The sequence below is a fragment of the Mycteria americana genome, unplaced genomic scaffold (genome assembly GCF_035582795.1).
Source record: "Mycteria americana isolate JAX WOST 10 ecotype Jacksonville Zoo and Gardens unplaced genomic scaffold, USCA_MyAme_1.0 Scaffold_41, whole genome shotgun sequence".
In the NCBI taxonomy this organism is placed as follows: Eukaryota; Metazoa; Chordata; class Aves; order Ciconiiformes; family Ciconiidae; genus Mycteria; species Mycteria americana.
In genome coordinates this window covers 413,089-439,522 of record NW_027445628.1, presented here as the reverse complement: position 1 = coordinate 439,522, position 26,434 = coordinate 413,089, and positions in this window count along the sequence as shown.

Below are 26,434 nucleotides of genomic sequence, written 5' to 3'. Positions count from 1 at the left end.
CAGAGCCCGGCTGCCAAATTCGAAACGTCCAGCGATTGCGCCCACACGAAAGCTGCCAGCACTGAAAGCTCTACCTGGTTTTCACTGTCCCTTGGAACTGCATTCGCTGCCGCACAGACATTCGTGCTCTGCAAGAGCTTTGGTTGGTTATGATGCAACAATGCCTATGTGACTGTCGCAGAGCCCGGCTGCCAAATTCGAAACGTCCACCGATTGCGCCCACACAAAAGCTGCCAGCACTGAAAGCTCTACCTGGTTTTCACTGTCCCTTGGAACTGCATTCGCTGCCGCACAGACATTCGCTCTCTGCAAAAGCCTTGGTTGTTTATGATGCAACAATGCCTATGTGACTCTGGCCGAGCCCAGCTGCCAAATTCGAAACGTCCCGCGATTGCGCCCACACGAAAGCTTCCAGCACTGAAAGCTCTACCTGGTTTTCACTGTCCCTTGGAACTGCATTCGCTGCCGCACAGACATTCGCGCTCTGCAAATGCCTTGGTTGGTTATGATGCAACAATGCCTATGTGACTGTCGAAGAGCCCGGCTGCCAAATTCGAAATGTCCAGCGATTGCGCCCACACGAAAGCTGCCAGCACTGAAAGGTCTACCTGGTTTTCACTGTCCCTTGGAACTGCATTCGCTGCCGCACAGACATTTGTGCTCTGCAAGAGCTTTGGTTGGTTATGATGCAACAATGCCTATGTGACTGTCGCAGAGCCCGGCTGCCAAATTCGAAATGTCCAGCGATTGCGCCCACACGAAAGCTGCCAGCACTGAAAGCTCTACCTGGTTTTCACTGTCCCTTGGAACTGCATTCGCTGCCGCACAGACATTTGTGCTCTGCAAGACCTTTTGTTGGTTATGATGCAACAATGCCTATGTGACTGTCGCAGAGCCCGGCTGCCAAATTCGAAACGTCCAGCGATTGTGCCCACACGAAAGCTGCCAGCACTGAAAGCTCTACCTGGTTTTCACTGTCCCTTGGAACTGCATTCGCTGCCGCACAGATATTTGCGCTCGGCAAGAGCTTTGGTTGGTTATGATGCAACAATGCCTATGTGACTGTCGCAGAGCCCGGCTGCCAAATTCGAAACGTCCAGCGATTGCGCCCACACGAAAGCTTCCAGCACTGAAAGCTCTACCTGGTTTTCACTGTCCCTTGGAACTGCATTTGCTGCCGCACAGACATTTGCGCTCTACAAATGCCTTGGTTGGTTATGATGCAACAATGCCTATGTGACTGTCGAAGAGCCCGGCTGCCAAATTCGAAACGTCCAGCGATTGCGCCCCCACGAAAGCTGCCAGCACTGAAAGGTCTACCTGGTTTTCACTGTCCCTTGGAACTGCATTCGCTGCCGCACAGACATTCGTGCTCTGCAAGAGCTTTGGTTGGTTATGATGCAACAATGCCTATGTGACTGTCGCAGAGCCGGCTGCCAAATTCGAAACGTCCACCGATTGCGCCCACACGAAAGCTGCCAGCACTGAAAGCTCTACCTGGTTTTCACTGTCCCTTGGAACTGCATTCGCTGCCACACAGACATTCGCGCTCTGCAAGGTGTTTGGTTGGTTATGATGCAACAATGCCTATGTGACTGTCGCAGAGCCCGGCTGCCAAATTCGAAACGTCCCGCGATTGCGCCCACACGAAAGCTGCCAGCACTGAAAGCTCTACCTGGTTTTCACTGTCCCTTGGAACTGCATTCGCTGCCGCACAGACATTCGCGCTCTGCAAATGCCTTGGTTGGCTATGATGCAACAATGCCTATGTGACTCTGGCAGAGCCCGGCTGCCAAATTCGAAACGTCCAGCGATTGCGCCCACACGAAAGCTGCCAGCACTGAAAGCTCTACCTGGTTTTCACTGTCCCTTGGAACTGCATTCGCTGCCGCACAGACATTCGCGCTCTGCAAATGCCTTGGTTGGTTATGATGCAACAATGCCTATGTGACTCTGGCAGAGCCCGGCTGCCAAATTCGAAACGTCCAGCGATTGCACCCACACGAAAGCTGCCAGCACTGCAAGCTCTACCTGGTTTTCACTGTCCCTTGGAACTGCATTCGCTGCCGCACAGACATTCGCGCTCTGCAAATGCCTTGGTTGGCTATGATGCAACAATGCCTATGTGACTGTGGCAGAGCCCGGTTGCCAAATTCGAAACGTCCAGCGATAGCGCCCACACGAAAGATGCCAGCACTGAAAGGTCTACCTGGTTTTCACTGTCCCTTGGAACTGCATTCGCTGCCGCACAGACATTCGCGCTCTGCAAAACCTTTTGTTGGTTATGATGCAACAATGCCTATGTGACTGTCGCAGAGCCCGGCTGCCAAATTCGAAACGTCCAGCGATTGCGCCCACACGAAAGCCGCCAGCACTGAAAGCTCTACCTGGTTTTCACTGTCCCTTGGAACTGCATTTGCTGCCGCACAGACATTCGCGCTCTGCAAGACCTTTGGTTGGTTATGATGCAACAATGCCTATGTCACTCTGGCCGAGCCCGGCTGCCAAATTCGAAACATCCCGCGATTGCGCCCACACGAAAGCTGCCAGCACTGAAAGGTCTACCTGGTTTTCACTGTCCCTTGGAACTGCATTCGCTGCCGCACAGACATTCACGCTCTGCAAAACCTTTTGTTGGTTATGATGCAACAATGCCTATGTGACTCTGGCAGAGTCCGGCTGCCAAATTCGAAACGTCCAGCGATTGCGCCCACACGAAAGCTGCCAGCACTGAAAGCTCTACCTGGTTTTCACTGTCCTTTGGAACTGCATTCGCTGCCGCACAGACATTCGCGCTATGCAAAAGCCTTGGTTGGTTATGATGCAACAATGCCTATGTGACTCTGGCAGAGCCCGGCTGCCAAATTTGAAACGTCCAGCGATTGCGCCCATACGAATAATGCAAGCACTGCAAGCTCTACCTGGTTTTCACTGTCCCTTGGAACTGCATTCGCTGCCGCACAGACATTCGCGCTATGCAAAAGCCTTGGTTGGTTATGATGCAACAATGCCTATGTGACTCTGGCAGAGCCCAGCTGCCAAATTCGAAACGTCCCGCGATTGCGCCCACACGAAAGCTGCCAGCACTGAAAGGTCTACCTGGTTTTCAGTGTCCCTTGGAATTGCATTCGCTGCTGCACAGACATTCGCGCTCTGCAAAAGCCTTGGTTGGTTATGATGCAACAATGCCTATGTGACTGTCGCAGAGCCCGGCTGCCAAATTCGAAACGTCCAGTGATTGCGCCCACACGAAAGCTCCCAGCACTGAAAGCTCTACCTGGTTTTCACTGTCCCTTGGAACTGCATTCGCTGCCGCACAGACATTCACGCTATGCAAGAGCTTTGGTTGGTTATGATGCAACAATACCTATGTGACTGTCGCAGAGCCCGGCTGCCAAATTCGAAACGTCCAGAGATTGCGTCCACACGAAAGCTTCCAGCACTGAAAGCTCTACCTGGTTTTCACTGTCCCTTGGAACTGCATTCGCTGCCGCACAGACATTCGCGCTCTGCAAATGCCTTGGTTGGTTATGATGCAACAATGCCTATGTGACTGTCGCAGAGCCCGGCTGCCAAATTCGAAACATCCAGAGATTGCGCCCACACGAAAGCTGCCAGCACTGAAAGCTCTACCTGGTTTTCACTGTCCCTTGGAACTGCATTCGCTGCGGCACAGACATTTGCGCTCTGCAAGACCTTTTGTTGGTTATGATGCAACAATGCCTATGTGACTGTCGAAGAGCCCGGCTGCCAAATTCGAAACGTGCAGCGATTGCGCCCACACGAAAGCTGCCAGCACTGAAAGCTCTACCTGGTTTTCACTGTCCCTTGGAACTGCATTCGCTGCCGCACAGATATTTGCGCTCGGCAAGAGCTTTGGTTGGTTATGATGCAACAATGCCTATGTGACTGTCGCAGAGCCCGGCTGCCAAATTCGAAACGTCCAGCGATTGCGCCCACACGAAAGCTGCCAGCACTGAAAGCTCTACCTGGTTTTCACTGTCCCTTGGAACTGCATTCGCTGCCGCACAGACATTCGTGCTCTGCAAGAGCTTTGGTTGGTTATGATGCAACAATGCCTATGTGACTGTCGCAGAGCCCGGCTGCCAAATTCGAAACGTCCACCGATTGCGCCCACACAAAAGCTGCCAGCACTGAAAGCTCTACCTGGTTTTCACTGTCCCTTGGAACTGCATTCGCTGCCGCACAGACATTCGCTCTCTGCAAAAGCCTTGGTTGTTTATGATGCAACAATGCCTATGTGACTCTGGCCGAGCCCAGCTGCCAAATTCGAAACGTCCCGCGATTGCGCCCACACGAAAGCTTCCAGCACTGAAAGCTCTACCTGGTTTTCACTGTCCCTTGGAACTGCATTCGCTGCCGCACAGACATTCGCGCTCTGCAAATGCCTTGGTTGGTTATGATGCAACAATGCCTATGTGACTGTCGAAGAGCCCGGCTGCCAAATTCGAAATGTCCAGCGATTGCGCCCACACGAAAGCTGCCAGCACTGAAAGGTCTACCTGGTTTTCACTGTCCCTTGGAACTGCATTCGCTGCCGCACAGACATTTGTGCTCTGCAAGAGCTTTGGTTGGTTATGATGCAACAATGCCTATGTGACTGTCGCAGAGCCCGGCTGCCAAATTCGAAACGTCCAGCGATTGTGCCCACACGAAAGCTGCCAGCACTGAAAGCTCTACCTGGTTTTCACTGTCCCTTGGAACTGCATTCGCTGCCGCACAGATATTTGCGCTCGGCAAGAGCTTTGGTTGGTTATGATGCAACAATGCCTATGTGACTGTCGCAGAGCCCGGCTGCCAAATTCGAAACGTCCAGCGATTGCGCCCACACGAAAGCTTCCAGCACTGAAAGCTCTACCTGGTTTTCACTGTCCCTTGGAACTGCATTCGCTGCCGCACAGACATTTGCGCTCTGCAAATGCCTTGGTTGGTTATGATGCAACAATGCCTATGTGACTGTCGAAGAGCCCGGCTGCCAAATTCGAAACGTCCAGCGATTGCGCCCCCACGAAAGCTGCCAGCACTGAAAGGTCTACCTGGTTTTCACTGTCCCTTGGAACTGCATTCGCTGCCGCACAGACATTCGTGCTCTGCAAGAGCTTTGGTTGGTTATGATGCAACAATGCCTATGTGACTGTCGCAGAGCCGGCTGCCAAATTCGAAACGTCCAGCGATTGCGCCCACACGAAAGCTGCCAGCACTGAAAGCTCTACCTGGTTTTCACTGTCCCTTGGAACTGCATTTGCTGCCGCACAGACATTCGCGCTCTGCAAGGTGTTTGGTTGGTTATGATGCAACAATGCCTATGTGACTGTCGCAGAGCCCGGCTGCCAAATTCGAAACGTCCCGCGATTGCGCCCACACGAAAGCTGCCAGCACTGAAAGGTCTAACTGGTTTTCACTGTCCCTTGGAACTGCATTCGCTGCCGCACAGACATTCACGCTATGCAAAACTTTGGTTGGTTATGATGCAACAATGCCTATGTGACTCTGGCCGAATCCGGCTGCCAAATTCAAAACGTCCAGCGATTGCGCCCACACGAAAGCTGCCAGCACTGAAAGGTCTACCTGGTTTTCACTGTCCCTTGGAACTGCATTCGCTGCCGCACAGACATTTGCGCTCTGCAAGAGCTTTGGTTGGTTATGATGCAACAATGCCTATGTGACTGTCGCAGAGCCCGGCTGCCAAATTCGAAACGTCCAGCGATTGCGCCCACACGAAAGCTGCCAGCACTGAAAGCTCTACCTGGTTTTCACTGTCCCTTGGAACTGCATTCGCTGCTGCACAGACATTCGCCCTCTGCAAGATGTTTGGTTGGTTAAGATGCAACAATGCTTATGTGACTGTCGCAGAGCCCGGCTGCCAAATTCGAAACGTCCAGCGATTACGCCCACACGAATGCTGCCAGCATGAAAGGTCTACCTGGTTTTCACTGTCCCTTGGAACTGCATTCGCTGCCGCACAGACATTCGCGCTCTGCAAAAGCCTTGGTTGTTTATGATGCAACAATGCCTATGTGACTCTGGCCGAGCCCAGCTGCCAAATTCGAAACGTCCCGCGATTGCGCCCAGACGAAAGCTGCCAGCACTGAAAGGTCTACCTGGTTTTCACTGTCCCTTGGAACTGCATTCGCTGCCGCACAGACATTCACGCTATGCAAAAGCTTTGGTTGGTTATGATGCAACAATGCCTATGTGACTCTGGCCGAGCCCGGCTGCCAAATTCGAAACGTCCCGCGACTGCGCCCAGACGAAAGCTGCCAGCACTGAAAGGTCTACCTGGTTTTCACTGTCCCTTGGAACTGCATTCGCTGCCGCACTGACATTCACGATATGCAAAAGCTTTGGTTGGTTATGATGCAACAATGCCTATGTGACTCTGGCCGAGCCCGGCTGCCAAATTCGAAACGTCCAGCGATTGCGTCCACACGAAAGCTTCCAGCACTGAAAGCTCTACCTGGTTTTCACTGTCCCTTGGAACTGCATTCGCTGCCGCACAGACATTCGCGCTCTGCAAATGCCTTGGTTGGTTATGATGCAACAATGCCTATGTGACTCTGGCAGAGCCCGGCTGCCAAATTCGAAACGTCCAGCGATTGCGCCCACACGAAAGCTGCCAGCACTGAAACCTCTACCTGGTTTTCACTGTCCCTTGGAACTGCATTCGCTGCCGCACAGACATTCGCTCTCTGCAAGATGTTTGGTTGGTTATGACGCAACAATGCCTATGTGACTGTCGCAGAGCCCGGCTGCCAAATTCGAAACGTCCAGCGATTGCGCCCACACGAAAGCTGCCAGCACTGAAAGCTCTACCTGGTTTTCACTGTCCCTTGGAACTGCATTCGCTGCCGCACAGACATTCGCGCTCTGCAAGAGCTTTGGTTGGTTATGATGCAACAATATCTATGTGACTCTGGCAGAGCCCAGCTGCCAAATTCGAAACGTCCAGCGATTGCGCCCACACAAAAGCTGCCAACACTGAAAGGTCTACCTGGTTTTCACTGTCCCTTGGAACTGCATTCGCTGCCGCACAGACATTCACGCTATGCAAAAGCTTTGGTTGGTTATGATGCAACAATGCCTATGTGACTCTGGCCGAGCCCGGCTGCCAAATTCGAAACGTCCAGCGATTGCGCCCACACGAAAGCTGCCAGCACTGAAAGGTCTACCTGGTTTTCACTGTCCCTTGGAACTGCATTCGCTGCCGCACAGACATTCACGCTATGCAAAAGCTTTGGTTGGTTATGATGCAACAATGCCTATGTGACTCTGGCCGAGCCCGGCTGCCAAATTCGAAACGTCCAGCGATTGTGTCCACACGAAAGCTGCCAGCACTGAAAGCTCTACCTGGTTTTCACTGTCCCTTGGAACTGCATTCGCTGCCGCACAGACATTCGCGCTCTGCAAATGCCTTGGTTGGTTATGATGCAACAATGACTATGTGAATGTCGCAGAGCCCGGCTGCCAAATTCGAAACGTCCAGAGATTGCGCATACACGAAAGCTCCCAGCACTGAAAGGTCTACCTGGTTTTCACTGTCCCTTGGAACTGCATTCGCTGCCGCACAGACATTCACGCTATGCAAAAGCTTTGGTTGGTTATGATGCAACAATGCCTATGTGACTCTGGCAGAGCCCGGCTGCCAAATTCGAAACGTCCAGCGATTGCGCCCACACGAAAGCTGCCAGCACTGAAAGCTATACCTGGTTTTCACTGTCCCTTGGAACTGCATTCGCTGCCGCACAGACATTTGCGCTCTGCAAGAGCTTTGGTTGGTTATGATGCAACAATGCCTATGTGACTGTCGCAGAGCCCGGCTGCCAAATTCGAAACGTCCAGCGATTGCGCCCACACGATAGCTGCCAGCACTGAAAGCTCTACCTGGTTTTCACTGTCCCTTGGAACTGCATTCGCTGCCGCACAGACATTCGCTCTCTGCAAGATGTTTGGTTGGTTATGACGCAACAATGCCTATGTGACTGTCGCAGAGCCCGGCTGCCAAATTCGAAACGTCCAGCGATTACGCCCACACGAAAGCTGCAAGCCTGAAAGGTCTACCTGGTTTTCACTGTCCCTTGGAACTGCATTCACTGCCGCACAGACATTTGCGCTCTGCAAAAGCCTTGGTTGTTTATGATGCAACAATGCCTACGTGACTCTGGCAGAGCCCAGCTGCCAAATTCGAAACGTCCCGCGATTGCGCCCAGACGAAAGCTGCCAGTACTGAAAGCTCTACCTGGTTTTCACTGTCCCTTGGAACTGCATTCGCTGCCGCACAGACATTCGCGCTCTGCAAAAGCCTTGGTTAGGTATGATGCAACAATGCCTATGTGACACTCGCAGAGTCCGGCTGCCAAATTCAAAACGTCCAGCGATTGCGCCCACACGAAAGCTGCCAGCACTGAAAGCTCTACCTGGTTTTCACTGTCCCTTGGAACTGCATTCGCTGCCGCACAGACATTCGCGCTCTGCAAGGTGTTTGGTTGGTTATGATGCAACAATGCCTATGTGACTGTCGCAGAGCCCGGCTGCCAAATTCGAAACGTCCACCGATTGCGCCCACACGAAAGCTCCCAGCACTGAAAGCTCTACCTGGTTTTCACTGTCCCTTGGAACTGCATTCGCTGCCGCACAGACATTCACGCTATGCAAAACTTTGGTTGGTTATGATGCAACAATGCCTATGTGACTCTGGCCGAATCCGGCTGCCAAATTCAAAACGTCCAGCGATTGCACCCACACGAAAGCTGCCAGCACTGAAAGGTCTACCTGGTTTTCACTGTCCCTTGGAACTGCATTCGCTGCCGCACAGACATTTGCGCTCTGCAAGAGCTTTGGTTGGTTATGATGCAACAATGCCTATGTGACTGTCGCAGAGCCCGGCTGCCAAATTCGAAACGTCCCGCGATTGAGTCCACACGAAAGCTGCCAGCACTGAAAGCTCTACCTGGTTTTCACTGTCCCTTGGAACTGCATTCGCTGCTGCACAGACATTCGCCCTCTGCAAGATGTTTGGTTGGTTAAGATGCAACAATTCCTATGTGACTGTCGCAGAGCCCGGCTGCCAAATTCGAAACGTCCAGCGATTACGCCCACACGAAAGCTCCCAGCACTGAAAGGTCTACCTGGTTTTCACTGTCCCTTGGAACTGCATTCGCTGCCGCACAGACATTCGCGCTCTGCAAAAGCCTTGGTTGTTTATGATGCAACAATGCCTATGTGACTCTGGCCGAGCCCAGCTGCCAAATTCGAAACGTCCCGCGATTGCGCCCAGACGAAAGCTGCCAGCACTGAAAGGTCTACCTGGTTTTCACTGTCCCTTGGAACTGCATTCGCTGCCGCACAGACATTCACGCTATGCAAAAGCTTTGGTTGGTTATGATGCAACAATGCCTATGTGACTCTGGCCGAGCCCGGCTGCCAAATTCGAAACGTCCCGCGACTGCGCCCAGACGAAAGCTGCCAGCACTGAAAGGTCTACCTGGTTTTCACTGTCCCTTGGAACTGCATTCGCTGCCGCACTGACATTCACGCTATGCAAAAGCTTTGGTTGGTTATGATGCAACAATGCCTATGTGACTCTGGCCGAGCCCGGCTGCCAAATTCGAAACGTCCAGCGATTGCGCCCACACGAAAGCTTCCAGCACTGAAAGCTCTACGTGGTTTTCACTGTCCCTTGGAACTGCATTCGCTGCCGCACAGACATTCTCGCTCTGCAAATGCCTTGGTTGGTTATGATGCAACAATGCCTATGTGACTCTGGCAGAGCCCGGCTGCCAAATTCGAAACGTCCAGCGATTGCGCCCACACGAAAGCTGCCAGCACTGAAAGCTCTACCTGGTTTTCACTGTCCCTTGGAACTGCATTCGCTGCCGCACAGACATTCGCTCTCTGCAAGATGTTTGGTTGGTTATGACGCAACAATGCCTATGTGACTGTCGCAGAGCCCGGCTGCCAAATTCGAAACGTCCAGCGATTGAGTCCACACGAAAGCTGCCAGCACTGAAAGCTCTACCTGGTTTTCACTGTCCCTTGGAACTGCATTCGCTGCCGCACAGACATTCGCGCTCTGCAAAAGCCTTGGTTAGTTATGATGCAACAATACCTATGTGACTCTGGCAGAGCCCAGCTGCCAAATTCGAAACGTCCAGCGATTGCGCCCACACAAAAGCTGCCAACACTGAAAGGTCTACCTGGTTTTCACTGTCCCTTGGAACTGCATTCGCTGCCGCACAGACATTCACGCTATGCAAAAGCTTTGGTTGGTTATGATGCAACAATGCCTATGTGACTCTGGCCGAGCCCGGCTGCCAAATTCGAAACGTCCAGCGATTGCGCCCACACGAAAGCTGCCAGCACTGAAAGGTCTACCTGGTTTTCACTGTCCCTTGGAACTGCATTCGCTGCCGCACAGACATTCACGCTATGCAAAAGCTTTGGTTGGTTATGATGCAACAATGCCTATGTGACTCTGGCCGAGCCCGGCTGCCAAATTCGAAACGTCCCGCGATTGCGCCCAGACGAAAGCTGCCAGTACTGAAAGCTCTACCTGGTTTTCACTGTCCCTTGGAACTGCATTCGCTGCCGCACAGACATTCGCGCTCTGCAAATGCCTTGGTTGGTTATGATGCAACAATGACTATGTGAATGTCGCAGAGCCCGGCTGCCAAATTCGAAACGTCCAGAGATTGCGCATACACGAAAGCTCCCAGCACTGAAAGGTCTACCTGGTTTTCACTGTCCCTTGGAACTGCATTCGCTGCCGCACAGACATTCACGCTATGCAAAAGCTTTGGTTGGTTATGATGCAACAATGCCTATGTGACTCTGGCAGAGCCCGGCTGCCAAATTCGAAACGTCCAGCGATTGCGCCCACACGAAAGCTGCCAGCACTGAAAGCTATACCTGGTTTTCACTGTCCCTTGGAACTGCATTCGCTGCCGCACAGACATTTGCGCTCTGCAAGAGCTTTGGTTGGTTATGATGCAACAATGCCTATGTGACTGTCGCAGAGCCCGGCTGCCAAATTCGAAACGTCCAGCGATTGCGCCCACACGAAAGCTGCCAGCACTGAAAGCTCTACGTGGTTTTCACTGTCCCTTGGAACTGCATTCGCTGCCGCACAGACATTCGCTCTCTGCAAGATGTTTGGTTGGTTATGACGCAACAATGCCTATGTGACTGTCGCAGAGCCCGGCTGCCAAATTCGAAACGTCCAGCGATTACGCCCACACGAAAGCTGCCAGCCTGAAAGGTCTACCTGGTTTTCACTGTCCCTTGGAACTGCATTCACTGCCGCACAGACATTTGCGCTCTGCAAAAGCCTTGGTTGTTTATGATGCAACAATGCCTACGTGACTCTGGCAGAGCCCAGCTGCCAAATTCGAAATGTCCCGCGATTGTGCCCAGACGAAAGCTGCCAGTACTGAAAGCTCTACCTGGTTTTCACTGTCCCTTGGAACTGCATTCGCTGCCGCACAGACATTCGCGCTCTGCAAAAGCCTTGGTTAGGTATGATGCAACAATGCCTATGTGACACTCGCAGAGTCCGGCTGCCAAATTCAAAACGTCCAGCGATTGCGCCCACACGAAAGCTGCCAGCACTGAAAGCTCTACCTGGTTTTCACTGTCCCTTGGAACTGCATTCGCTGCCGCACAGACATTCGCGCTCTGCAAATTCCTTGGTTGGTTATGATGCAACAATTCCTATGTGACTCTGGCAGAGCCCGGCTGCCAAATTCGAAACGTCCAGCGATTGCGCCCACACGAAAGCTGCCAGCACTGAAAGCTCTACCTGGTTTTCACTGTCCTTTGGAACTGCATTCGCTGCCGCACAGACATTCGCGCTATGCAAAAGCCTTGGTTGGTTATGATGCAACAATGCCTATGTGACTCTGGCAGAGCCCGGCTGCCAAATTTGAAACGTCCAGCGATTGCGCCCATACGAATAATGCAAGCACTGCAAGCTCTACCTGGTTTTCACTGTCCCTTGGAACTGCATTCGCTGCCGCACAGACATTCGCGCTATGCAAAAGCCTTGGTTGGTTATGATGCAACAATGCCTATGTGACTCTGGCAGAGCCCAGCTGCCAAATTCGAAACGTCCCGCGATTGCGCCCACACGAAAGCTGCCAGCACTGAAAGGTCTACCTGGTTTTCACTGTCCCTTGGAATTGCATTCGCTGCTGCACAGACATTCGCGCTCTGCAAAAGCCTTGGTTGGTTATGATGCAACAATGCCTATGTGACTGTCGCAGAGCCCGGCTGCCAAATTCGAAACGTCCAGTGATTGCGCCCACACGAAAGCTCCCAGCACTGAAAGCTCTACCTGGTTTTCACTGTCCCTTGGAACTGCATTCGCTGCCGCACAGACATACACGCTATGCAAGAGCTTTGGTTGGTTATGATGCAACAATACCTATGTGACTGTCGCAGAGCCCGGCTGCCAAATTCGAAACGTCCAGCGATTGCGTCCACACGAAAGCTTCCAGCACTGAAAGCTCTACCTGGTTTTCACTGTCCCTTGGAACTGCATTCGCTGCCGCACAGACATTCGCGCTCTGCAAATGCCTTGGTTGGTTATGATGCAACAATGCCTATGTGACTGTCGCAGAGCCCGGCTGCCAAATTCGAAACGTCCAGAGACTGCGCCCACACGAAAGCTGCCAGCACTGAAAGCTCTACCTGGTTTTCACTGTCCCTTGGAACTGCATTCGCTGCGGCACAGACATTTGCGCTCTGCAAGACCTTTTGTTGGTTATGATGCAACAATGCCTATGTGACTGTCGAAGAGCCCGGCTGCCAAATTCGAAACGTCCAGCGATTGCGCCCACACGAAAGCTGCCAGCACTGAAAGCTCTACCTGGTTTTCACTGTCCCTTGGAACTGCATTCGCTGCCGCACAGATATTTGCGCTCGGCAAGAGCTTTGGTTGGTTATGATGCAACAATGCCTATGTGACTGTCGCAGAGCCCGGCTGCCAAATTCGAAACGTCCAGCGATTGCGCCCACACGAAAGCTGCCAGCACTGAAAGCTCTACCTGGTTTTCACTGTCCCTTGGAACTGCATTCGCTGCCGCACAGACATTCGTGCTCTGCAAGAGCTTTGGTTGGTTATGATGCAACAATGCCTATGTGACTGTCGCAGAGCCCGGCTGCCAAATTCGAAACGTCCACCGATTGCGCCCACACAAAAGCTGCCAGCACTGAAAGCTCTACCTGGTTTTCACTGTCCCTTGGAACTGCATTCGCTGCCGCACAGACATTCGCTCTCTGCAAAAGCCTTGGTTGTTTATGATGCAACAATGCCTATGTGACTCTGGCCGAGCCCAGCTGCCAAATTCGAAACGTCCCGCGATTGCGCCCACACGAAAGCTTCCAGCACTGAAAGCTCTACCTGGTTTTCACTGTCCCTTGGAACTGCATTCGCTGCCGCACAGACATTCGCGCTCTGCAAATGCCTTGGTTGGTTATGATGCAACAATGCCTATGTGACTGTCGAAGAGCCCGGCTGCCAAATTCGAAATGTCCAGCGATTGCGCCCACACGAAAGCTGCCAGCACTGAAAGGTCTACCTGGTTTTCACTGTCCCTTGGAACTGCATTCGCTGCCGCACAGACATTTGTGCTCTGCAAGAGCTTTGGTTGGTTATGATGCAACAATGCCTATGTGACTGTCGCAGAGCCCGGCTGCCAAATTCGAAATGTCCAGCGATTGCGCCCACACGAAAGCTGCCAGCACTGAAAGCTCTACCTGGTTTTCACTGTCCCTTGGAACTGCATTCGCTGCCGCACAGACATTTGTGCTCTGCAAGACCTTTTGTTGGTTATGATGCAACAATGCCTATGTGACTGTCGCAGAGCCCGGCTGCCAAATTCGAAACGTCCAGCGATTGTGCCCACACGAAAGCTGCCAGCACTGAAAGCTCTACCTGGTTTTCACTGTCCCTTGGAACTGCATTCGCTGCCGCACAGATATTTGCGCTCGGCAAGAGCTTTGGTTGGTTATGATGCAACAATGCCTATGTGACTGTCGCAGAGCCCGGCTGCCAAATTCGAAACGTCCAGCGATTGCGCCCACACGAAAGCTTCCAGCACTGAAAGCTCTACCTGGTTTTCACTGTCCCTTGGAACTGCATTTGCTGCCGCACAGACATTTGCGCTCTGCAAATGCCTTGGTTGGTTATGATGCAACAATGCCTATGTGACTGTCGAAGAGCCCGGCTGCCAAATTCGAAACGTCCAGCGATTGCGCCCCCACGAAAGCTGCCAGCACTGAAAGGTCTACCTGGTTTTCACTGTCCCTTGGAACTGCATTCGCTGCCGCACAGACATTCGTGCTCTGCAAGAGCTTTGGTTGGTTATGATGCAACAATGCCTATGTGACTGTCGCAGAGCCGGCTGCCAAATTCGAAACGTCCACCGATTGCGCCCACACGAAAGCTGCCAGCACTGAAAGCTCTACCTGGTTTTCACTGTCCCTTGGAACTGCATTCGCTGCCACACAGACATTCGCGCTCTGCAAGGTGTTTGGTTGGTTATGATGCAACAATGCCTATGTGACTGTCGCAGAGCCCGGCTGCCAAATTCGAAACGTCCCGCGATTGCGCCCACACGAAAGCTGCCAGCACTGAAAGGTCTAACTGGTTTTCACTGTCCCTTGGAACTGCATTCGCTGCCGCACAGACATTCACGCTGTGCAAAAGCTTTGGTTGGTTATGATGCAACAATGCCTATGTGACTCTGGCCGAATCCGGCTGCCAAATTCAAAACGTCCCGCGATTGCGCCCACACGAAAGCTGCCAGCACTGAAAGGTCTACCTGGTTTTCACTGTCCCTTGGAACTGCATTCGCTGCCGCACAGACATTTGCGCTCTGCAAGAGCTTTGGTTGGTTATGATGCAACAATGCCTATGTGACTGTCGCAGAGCCCGGCTGCCAAATTCGAAACGTCCAGCGATTGCGCCCACACGAAAGCTGCCAGCACTGAAAGCTCTACCTGGTTTTCACTGTCCCTTGGAACTGCATTCGCTGCTGCACAGACATTCGCCCTCTGCAAGATGTTTGGTTGGTTAAGATGCAACAATGCTTATGTGACTGTCGCAGAGCCCGGCTGCCAAATTCGAAACGTCCAGCGATTACGCCCACACGATTGCTGCCAGCATGAAAGGTCTACCTGGTTTTCACTGTCCATTGGAACTGCATTCGCTGCCGCACAGACATTCGCGCTCTGCAAAAGCCTTGGTTGTTTATGATGCAACAATGCCTATGTGACTCTGGCCGAGCCCAGCTGCCAAATTCGAAACGTCCCGCGATTGCGCCCAGAGGAAAGCTGCCAGCACTGAAAGGTCTACCTGGTTTTCACTGTCCCTTGGAACTGCATTCGCTGCCGCACAGACATTCACGCTATGCAAAAGCTTTGGTTGGTTATGATGCAACAATGCCTATGTGACTCTGGCCGAGCCCGGCTGCCAAATTCGAAACGTCCCGCGACTGCGCCCAGACGAAAGCTGCCAGCACTGAAAGGTCTACCTGGTTTTCACTGTCCCTTGGAACTGCATTCGCTGCCGCACTGACATTCACGCTATGCAAAAGCTTTGGTTGGTTATGATGCAACAATGCCTATGTGACTCTGGCCGAGCCCGGCTGCCAAATTCGAAACGTCCAGCGATTGCGTCCACACGAAAGCTTCCAGCACTGAAAGCTCTACCTGGTTTTCACTGTCCCTTGGAACTGCATTCGGTGCCGCACAGACATTCGCGCTCTGCAAATGCCTTGGTTGGTTATGATGCAACAATGCCTATGTGACTGTCGAAGAGCCCGGCTGCCAAATTCGAAACGTCCAGCGATTGCGCCCACACGAAAGCTGCCAGCACTGAAACCTCTACCTGGTTTTCACTGTCCCTTGGAACTGCAGTCGCTGCCGCACAGACATTCGCTCTCTGCAAGATGTTTGGTTGGTTATGACGCAACAATGCCTATGTGACTGTCGCAGAGCCCGGCTGCCAAATTCGAAACGTCCAGCGATTGCGCCCACACGAAAGCTGCCAGCACTGAAAGCTCTACCTGGTTTTCACTGTCCCTTGGAACTGCATTCGCTGCCGCACAGACATTCGCGCTCTGCAAGAGCTTTGGTTGGTTATGATGCAACAATGCCTATGTGACTGTCGCAGAGCCCGGCTGCCAAATTCGAAACGTCCAGCGATTGAGTCCACACGAAAGCTGCCAGCACTGAAGCTCTACCTGGTTTTCACTGTCCCTTGGAACTGCATTCGCTGCCGCACAGACATTCGCGCTCTGCAAAAGCCTTGGTTAGTTATGATGCAACAATACCTATGTGACTCTGGCAGAGCCCAGCTGCCAAATTCGAAACGTCCAGCGATTGCGCCCACACAAAAGCTGCCAACACTGAAAGGTCTACCTGGTTTTCACTGTCCCTTGGAACTGCATTCGCTGCCGCACAGACATTCACGCTATGCAATAGCTTTGGTTGGTTATGATGCAACAATGCCTATGTGACTCTGGCCGAGCCCGGCTGCCAAATTCGAAACGTCCAGCGATTGCGCCCACACGAAAGCTGCCAGCACTGAAAGGTCTACCTGGTTTTCACTGTCCCTTGGAACTGCATTCGCTGCCGCACAGACATTCACGCTATGCAAAAGCTTTGGTTGGTTATGAAGCAACAATGCCTATGTGACTCTGGCCGAGCCCGGCTGCCAAATTCGAAACGTCCAGCGATTGTGTCCACACGAAAGCTGCCAGCACTGAAAGCTCTACCTGGTTTTCACTGTCCCTTGGAACTGCATTCGCTGCCGCACAGACATTCGCGCTCTGCAAATGCCTTGGTTGGTTATGATGCAACAATGACTATGTGAATGTCGCAGAGCCCGGCTGCCAAATTCGAAACGTCCAGAGATTGCGCATACACGAAAGCTCCCAGCACTGAAAGGTCTACCTGGTTTTCACTGTCCCTTGGAACTGCATTCGCTGCCGCACAGACATTCACGCTATGCAAAAGCTTTGGTTGGTTATGATGCAACAATGCCTATGTGACTGTCGAAGAGCCCGGCTGCCAAATTCGAAACGTCCAGCGATTGCGCCCACACGAAAGCTGCCAGCACTGAAAGCTATACCTGGTTTTCACTGTCCCTTGGAACTGCATTCGCTGCCGCACAGACATTTGCGCTCTGCAAGAGCTTTGGTTGGTTATGATGCAACAATGCCTATGTGACTGTCGCAGAGCCCGGCTGCCAAATTCGAAACGTCCAGCGATTGCGCCCACACGAAAGCTGCCAGCACTGAAAGCTCTACCTGGTTTTCACTGTCCCTTGGAACTGCATTCGCTGCCGCACAGACATTCGCTCTCTGCAAGATGTTTGGTTGGTTATGACGCAACAATGCCTATGTGACTGTCGCAGAGCCCGGCTGCCAAATTCGAAACGTCCAGCGATTACGCCCACACGAAAGCTGCCAGCCTGAAAGGTCTACCTGGTTTTCACTGTCCCTTGGAACTGCATTCACTGCCGCACAGACATTTGCGCTCTGCAAAAGCCTTGGTTGTTTATGATGCAACAATGCCTACGTGACTCTGGCAGAGCCCAGCTGCCAAATTCGAAACGTCCCGCGATTGCGCCCAGACGAAAGCTGCCAGTACTGAAAGCTCTACCTGGTTTTCACTGTCCCTTGGAACTGCATTCGCTGCCGCACAGACATTCGCGCTCTGCAAAAGCCTTGGTTAGGTATGATGCAACAATGCCTATGTGACACTCGCAGAGTCCGGCTGCCAAATTCAAAACGTCCAGCGATTGCGCCCACACGAAAGCTGCCAGCACTGAAAGCTCTACCTGGTTTTCACTGTCCCTTGGAACTGCATTCGCTGCCGCACAGACATTCGCGCTCTGCAAATTCCTTGGTTGGTTATGATGCAACAATTCCTATGTGACTCTGGCAGAGCCCGGCTGCCAAATTCGAAACGTCCAGCGATAGCGCCCACACGAAAGCTGCCAGCACTGAAAGCTCTACCTGGTTTTCACTGTCCCTTGGAACTGCATTCGCTGCCGCACAGACATTCGCGCTCTGCAAATGCCTTGGTTGGTTATGATGCAACAATGCCTATGTGACTGTCGCAGAGCCCGGCTGCCAAATTCGAAACGTCCAGAGATTGCGCCCACACGAAAGCTCCCAGCACTGAAAGGTCTACCTGGTTTTCACTGTCCATTGGAACTGCATTCGCTGCCGCACAGACATTTGCGCTCTGCAAGAGCTTTGGTTGGTTATGATGCAACAATGCCTATGTGACTGTCGCAGAGCCCGGCTGCCAAATTCGAAACGTCCAGCGATTGCGCCCACATGAAAGCTGCCAGCACTGAAAGCTCTACCTGGTTTTCACTGTCCCTTGGAACTGCATTCGCTGCCGCACAGACATTCGCGCTCTGCAAATGCCTTGGTTGGTTATGATGCAACAATGCCTATGTGACTCTGGCCGAGCCCGGCTGCCAAATTCGAAATGTCCAGCGATTGTGCCCTCACGAAAGCTGCCAGCACTGAAATCTCTACCTGGTTTTCACTGTCCCTTGGAACTGCATTCGCTGCCGCACAGACATTCGCGCTCTGCAAGAGCTTTGGTTGGTTATGATGCAACAATGCCTATGTGACTGTCGCAGAGCCCGGCTGCCAAATTCGAAACGTCCAGCGATTGAGTCCACACGAAAGCTGCCAGCACTGAAAGCTCTACCTGGTTTTCACTGTCCCTTGGAACTGCATTCGCTGCCGCACAGACATTCGCGCTCTGCAAAAGCCTTGGTTAGTTATGATGCAACAATGCCTATGTGAATCTGGCAGAGCCCAGCTGCCAAATTCGAAACGTCCAGCGATTGCGCCCACACAAAAGCTGCCAACACTGAAAGCTCTACCTGGTTTTCACTGTCCTTTGGAACTGCATTCGCTGCCGCACAGACATTCGCGCTATGCAAAAGCCTTGGTTGGTTATGATGCAACAATGCCTATGTGACTCTGGCAGAGCCCGGCTGCCAAATTTGAAACGTCCAGCGATTGCGCCCATACGAATAATGCAAGCACTGCAAGCTCTACCTAGTGTTCACTGTCCCTTGGAACTGCATTCGCTGCCGCACAGACATTCGCGCTATGCAAAAGCCTTGGTTGGTTATGATGCAACAATGCCTATGTGACTCTGGCAGAGCCCAGCTGCCAAATTCGAAACGTCCCGCGATTGCGCCCACACGAAAGCTGCCAGCACTGAAAGGTCTACCTGGTTTTCACTGTCCCTTGGAATTGCATTCGCTGCTGCACAGACATTCGCGCTCTGCAAAAGCCTTGGTTGGTTATGATGCAACAATGCCTATGTGACTGTCGCAGAGCCCGGCTGCCAAATTCGAAACGTCCAGTGATTGCGCCCACACGAAAGCTCCCAGCACTGAAAGCTCTACGTGGTTTTCACTGTCCCTTGGAACTGCATTCGCTGCCGCACAGACATTCACGCTATGCAAGAGCTTTGGTTGGTTATGATGCAACAATACCTATGTGACTGTCGCAGAGCCCGGCTGCCAAATTCGAAACGTCCAGCGATTGCGTACACACGAAAGCTTCCAGCACTGAAAGCTCTACCTGGTTTTCACTGTCCCTTGGAACTGCATTCGCTGCCGCACAGACATTCGCGCTCTGCAAATGCCTTGGTTGGTTATGATGCAACAATGCCTATGTGACTGTCGCAGAGCCCGGCTGCCAAATTCGAAACATCCAGAGATTGCGCCCACACGAAAGCTGCCAGCACTGAAAGCTCTACGTGGTTTTCACTGTCCCTTGGAACTGCATTCGCTGCCGCACAGATATTTGCGCTCGGCAAGAGCTTTGGTTGGTTATGATGCAACAATGCCTATGTGACTGTCGCAGAGCCCGGCTGCCAAATTCGAAAAGTCCAGCGATTGCGCCCACACGAAAGCTGCCAGCACTGAAAGCTCTACCTGGTTTTCACTGTCCCTTGGAACTGCATTCGCTGCCGCACAGACATTCGTGCTCTGCAAGAGCTTTGGTTGGTTATGATGCAACAATGCCTATGTGACTGTCGCAGAGCCCGGCTGCCAAATTCGAAACGTCCACCGATTGCGCCCACACGAAAGCTTCCAGCACTGAAAGCTCTACCTGGTTTTCACTGTCCCTTGGAACTGCATTCGCTGCCGCACAGACATTCGCGCTCTGCAAATGCCTTGGTTGGTTATGATGCAACAATGCCTATGTGACTGTCGAAGAGCCCGGCTGCCAAATTCGAAATGTCCAGCGATTGCGCCCACACGAAAGCTGCCAGCACTGAAAGGTCTACCTGGTTTTCACTGTCCCTTGGAACTGCATTCGCTGCCGCACAGACATTTGTGCTCTGCAAGAGCTTTGGATGGTTATGATGCAACAATGCCTATGTGACTGTCGCAGAGCCCGGCTGCCAAATTCGAAATGTCCAGCGATTGCGCCCACACGAAAGCTGCCAGCACTGAAAGGTCTACCTGGTTTTCACTGTCCCTTGGAACTGCATTCGCTGCCGCACAGACATTTGTGCTCTGCAAGACCTTTTGTTGGTTATGATGCAACAATGCCTATGTGACTGTCGCAGAGCCCGGCTGCCAAATTCGAAACGTCCAGCGATTGTGCCCACACGAAAGCTGCCAGCACTGAAAGCTCTACCTGGTTTTCACTGTCCTTTGGAACTGCATTCGCTGCCGCACAGATATTTGCGCTCGGCAAGAGCTTTGGTTGGTTATGATGCAACAATGCCTATGTGACTGTCGCAGAGCCCGGCTGCCAAATTCGAAACGTCCAGCGATTCCGTCCACACGAAAGCTTCCAGCACTGAAAGCTCTACCTGGTTTTCACTGTCCCTTGGAACTGCATTCGCTGCCGCACAGACATTCGCGCTCTGCAAATGCCTTGGTTGGTTATGATGCAACAATGCCTATGTGACTGTCGCAGAGCCCGGCTGCCAAATTCGAAACATCCAGAGATTGCGCCCACACGAAAGCTGCCAGCACTGAAAGCTCTACCTGGTTTTCACTGTCCCTTGGAACTGCATTCGCTGCGGCACAGACATTTGCGCTCTGCAAGACCTTTTGTTGGTTATGATGCAACAATGCCTATGTGACTGTCGAAGAGCCCGGCTGCCAAATTCGAAACGTCCAGCGATTGCGCCCACACGAAAGCTGCCAGCACTGAAAGCTCTACCTGGTTTTCACTGTCCCTTGGAACTGCATTCGCTGCCGCACAGATATTTGCGCTCGGCAAGAGCTTTGGTTGGTTATGATGCAACAATGCCTGTGTGACTGTCGCAGAGCCCGGCTGCCAAATTCGAAACGTCCAGCGATTGCGCCCACACGAAAGCTGCCAGCACTGAAAGCTCTACCTGGTTTTCACTGTCCCTTGGAACTGCATTCGCTGCCGCACAGACATTCGTGCTCTGCAAGAGCTTTGGTTGGTTATGATGCAACAATGCCTATGTGACTGTCGCAGAGCCCGGCTGCCAAATTCGAAACGTCCACCGATTGCGCCCACACAAAAGCTGCCAGCACTGAAAGCTCTACCTGGTTTTCACTGTCCCTTGGAACTGCATTCGCTGCCGCACAGACATTCGCTCTCTGCAAAAGCCTTGGTTGTTTATGATGCAACAATGCCTATGTGACTCTGGCCGAGCCCAGCTGCCAAATTCGAAACGTCCCGCGATTGCGCCCACACGAAAGCTTCCAGCACTGAAAGCTCTACCTGGTTTTCACTGTCCCTTGGAACTGCATTCGCTGCCGCACAGACATTCGCGCTCTGCAAATGCCTTGGTTGGTTATGATGCAACAATGCCTATGTGACTGTCGAAGAGCCCGGCTGCCAAATTCGAAATGTCCAGCGATTGCGCCCACACGAAAGCTGCCAGCACTGAAAGGTCTACCTGGTTTTCACTGTCCCTTGGAACTGCATTCGCTGCCGCACAGACATTTGTGCTCTGCAAGAGCTTTGGTTGGTTATGATGCAACAATGCCTATGTGACTGTCGCAGAGCCCGGCTGCCAAATTCGAAATGTCCAGCGATTGCGCCCACACGAAAGCTGCCAGCACTGAAAGGTCTACCTGGTTTTCACTGTCCCTTGGAACTGCATTCGCTGCCGCACAGACATTTGTGCTCTGCAAGACCTTTTGTTGGTTATGATGCAACAATGCCTATGTGACTGTCGCAGAGCCCGGCTGCCAAATTCGAAACGTCCAGCGATTGTGCCCACACGAAAGCTGCCAGCACTGAAAGCTCTACCTGGTTTTCACTGTCCCTTGGAACTGCATTCGCTGCCGCACAGATATTTGCGCTCGGCAAGAGCTTTGGTTGGTTATGATGCAACAATGCCTATGTGACTGTCGCAGAGCCCGGCTGCCAAATTCGAAACGTCCAGCGATTGCGCCCACACGAAAGCTTCCAGCACTGAAAGCTCTACCTGGTTTTCACTGTCCCTTGGAACTGCATTCGCTGCCGCACAGACATTTGCGCTCTGCAAATGCCTTGGTTGGTTATGATGCAACAATGCCTATGTGACTGTCGAAGAGCCCGGCTGCCAAATTCGAAACGTCCAGCGATTGCGCCCCCACGAAAGCTGCCAGCACTGAAAGCTCTACCTGGTTTTCACTGTCCCTTGGAACTGCATTCGCTGCCGCACAGACATTCGTGCTCTGCAAGAGCTTTGGTTGGTTATGATGCAACAATGCCTATGTGACTGTCGCAGAGCCGGCTGCCAAATTCGAAACGTCCACCGATTGCGCCCACACGAAAGCTGCCAGCACTGAAAGCTCTACCTGGTTTTCACTGTCCCTTGGAACTGCATTCGCTGCCGCACAGACATTCGCGCTCTGCAAGGTGTTTGGTTGGTTATGATGCAACAATGCCTATGTGACTGTCGCAGAGCCCGGCTGCCAAATTCGAAACGTCCCGCGATTGCGCCCACACGAAAGCTGCCAGCACTGAAAGGTCTAACTGGTTTTCACTGTCCCTTGGAACTGCATTCGCTGCCGCACAGACATTCACGCTATGCAAAAGCTTTGGTTGGTTATGATGCAACAATGCCTATGTGACTCTGGCCGAATCCGGCTGCCAAATTCAAAACGTCCAGCGATTGCGCCCACACGAAAGCTGCCAGCACTGAAAGGTCTACCTGGTTTTCACTGTCCCTTGGAACTGCATTCGCTGCCGCACAGACATTTGCGCTCTGCAAGAGCTTTGGTTGGTTATGATGCAACAATGCCTATGTGACTGTCGCAGAGCCCGGCTGCCAAATTCGAAACGTCCAGCGATTGCGCCCACACGAAAGCTGCCAGCACTGAAAGCTCTACCTGGTTTTCACTGTCCCTTGGAACTGCATTCGCTGCTGCACAGACATTCGCCCTCTGCAAGATGTTTGGTTGGTTAAGATGCAACAATGCTTATGTGACTGTCGCAGAGCCCGGCTGCCAAATTCGAAACGTCCAGCGATTACGCCCACACGAATGCTGCCAGCATGAAAGGTCTACCTGGTTTTCACTGTCCCTTGGAACTGCATTCGCTGCCGCACAGACATTCGCGCTCTGCAAAAGCCTTGGTTGTTTATGATGCAACAATGCCTATGTGACTCTGGCCGAGCCCAGCTGCCAAATTCGAAACGTCCCGCGATTGCGCCCAGACGAAAGCTGCCAGCACTGAAAGGTCTACCTGGTTTTCACTGTCCATTGGAACTGCATTCGCTGCCGCACAGACATTCACGCTATGCAAAAGCTTTGGTTGGTTATGATGCAACAATGCCTATGTGACTCTGGCCGAGCCCGGCTGCCAAATTCGAAACGTCCCGCGACTGCGCCCAGACGAAAGCTGCCAGCACTGAAAGGTCTACCTGGTTTTCACTGTCCCTTGGAACTGCATTCGCTGCCGCACTGACATTCACGCTATGCAAAAGCTTTGGTTGGTTATGATGCAACAATGCCTATGTGACTCTGGCCGAGCCCGGCTGCCAAATTCGAAACGTCCAGCGATTGCGTCCACACGAAAGCTTCCAGCACTGAAAGCTCTACCTGGTTTTCACTGTCCCTTGGAACTGCATTCGCTGCCGCACAGACATTCGCGCTCTGCAAATGCCTTGGTTGGTTATGATGCAACAATGCCTATGTGACTGTCGAAGAGCCCGGCTGCCAAATTCGAAACGTCCAGCGATTGCGCCCACACGAAAGCTGCCAGCACTGAAAGCTCTACCTGGTTTTCACTGTCCCTTGGAACTGCATTCGCTGCCGCACAGACATTCGCTCTCTGCAAGATGTTTGGTTGGTTATGACGCAACAATGCCTATGTGACTGTCGCAGAGCCCGGCTGCCAAATTCGAAACGTCCAGCGATTGAGTCCACACGAAAGCTGCCAGCACTGAAAGCTCTACCTGGTTTTCACTGTCCCTTGGAACTGCATTCGCTGCCGCACAGACATTCGCGCTCTGCAAAAGCCTTGGTTAGTTATGATGCAACAATACCTATGTGACTCTGGCAGAGCCCAGCTGCCAAATTCGAAACGTCCAGCGATTGCGCCCACACAAAAGCTGCCAACACTGAAAGGTCTACCTGGTTTTCACTGTCCCTTGGAACTGCATTCGCTGCCGCACAGACATTCACGCTATGCAAAAGCTTTGGTTGGTTATGATGCAACAATGCCTATGTGACTCTGGCCGAGCCCGGCTGCCAAATTCGAAACGTCCAGCGATTGCGCCCACACGAAAGCTGCCAGCACTGAAAGGTCTACCTGGTTTTCACTGTCCCTTGGAACTGCATTCGCTGCCGCACAGACATTCACGCTATGCAAAAGCTTTGGTTGGTTATGATGCAACAATGCCTATGTGACTCTGTCCGAGGCCGGCTGCCAAATTCGAAACGTCCAGCGATTGTGTCCACACGAAAGCTGCCAGCACTGAAAGCTCTACCTGGTTTTCACTGTCCCTTGGAACTGCATTCGCTGCGGCACAGACATTTGCGCTCTGCAAGACCTTTTGTTGGTTATGATGCAACAATGCCTATGTGACTGTCGCAGAGCCCGGCTGCCAAATTCGAAACGTCCAGCGATTGCGCCCACACGAAAGCTGCCAGCACTGAAAGCTCTACCTGGTTTTCACTGTCCCTTGGAACTGCATTCGCTGCCGCACAGATATTTGCGCTCGGCAAGAGCTTTGGTTGGTTATGATGCAACAATGCCTATGTGACTGTCGCAGAGCCCGGCTGCCAAATTCGAAACGTCCAGCGATTGCGCCCACACGAAAGCTGCCAGCACTGAAAGCTCTACCTGGTTTTCACTGTCCCTTGGAACTGCATTCGCTGCCGCACAGACATTCGTGCTCTGCAAGAGCTTTGGTTGGTTATGATGCAACAATGCCTATCTGACTGCCGCAGAGCCCGGCTGCCAAATTCGAAACGTCCACCGATTGCGCCCACACAAAAGCTGCCAGCACTGAAAGCTCTACCTGGTTTTCACTGTCCCTTGGAACTGCATTCGCTGCCGCACAGACATTCGCTCTCTGCAAAAGCCTTGGTTGTTTATGATGCAACAATGCCTATGTGACTCTGGCCGAGCCCAGCTGCCAAATTCGAAACGTCCCGCGATTGCGCCCACACGAAAGCTTCCAGCACTGAAAGCTCTACCTGGTTTTCACTGTCCCTTGGAACTGCATTCGCTGCCGCACAGACATTCGCGCTCTGCAAATGCCTTGGTTGGTTATGATGCAACAATGCCTATGTGACTGTCGAAGAGCCCGGCTGCCAAATTCGAAATGTCCAGCGATTGCGCCCACACGAAAGCTGCCAGCACTGAAAGGTCTACCTGGTTTTCACTGTCCCTTGGAACTGCATTCGCTGCCGCACAGACATTTGTGCTCTGCAAGAGCTTTGGTTGGTTATGATGCAACAATGCCTATGTGACTGTCGCAGAGCCCGGCTGCCAAATTCGAAATGTCCAGCGATTGCGCCCACACGAAAGCTGCCAGCACTGAAAGGTCTACCTGGTTTTCACTGTCCCTTGGAACTGCATTCGCTGCCGCACAGACATTCACGCTATGCAAAAGCTTTGGTTGGTTATGATGCAACAATGCCTATGTGACTGTCGCAGAGCCCGGCTGCCAAATTCGAAACATCCAGCGATTGTGCCCACACGAAAGCTGCCAGCACTGAAAGCTCTACCTGGTTTTCACTGTCCCTTGGAACTGCATTCGCTGCCGCACAGATATTTGCGCTCGGCAAGAGCTTTGGTTGGTTATGATGCAACAATGCCTATGTGACTGTCGCAGAGCCCGGCTGCCAAATTCGAAACGTCCCGCGATTGCGCCCAGACGAAAGCTTCCAGCACTGAAAGCTCTACCTGGTTTTCACTGTCCCTTGGAACTGCAT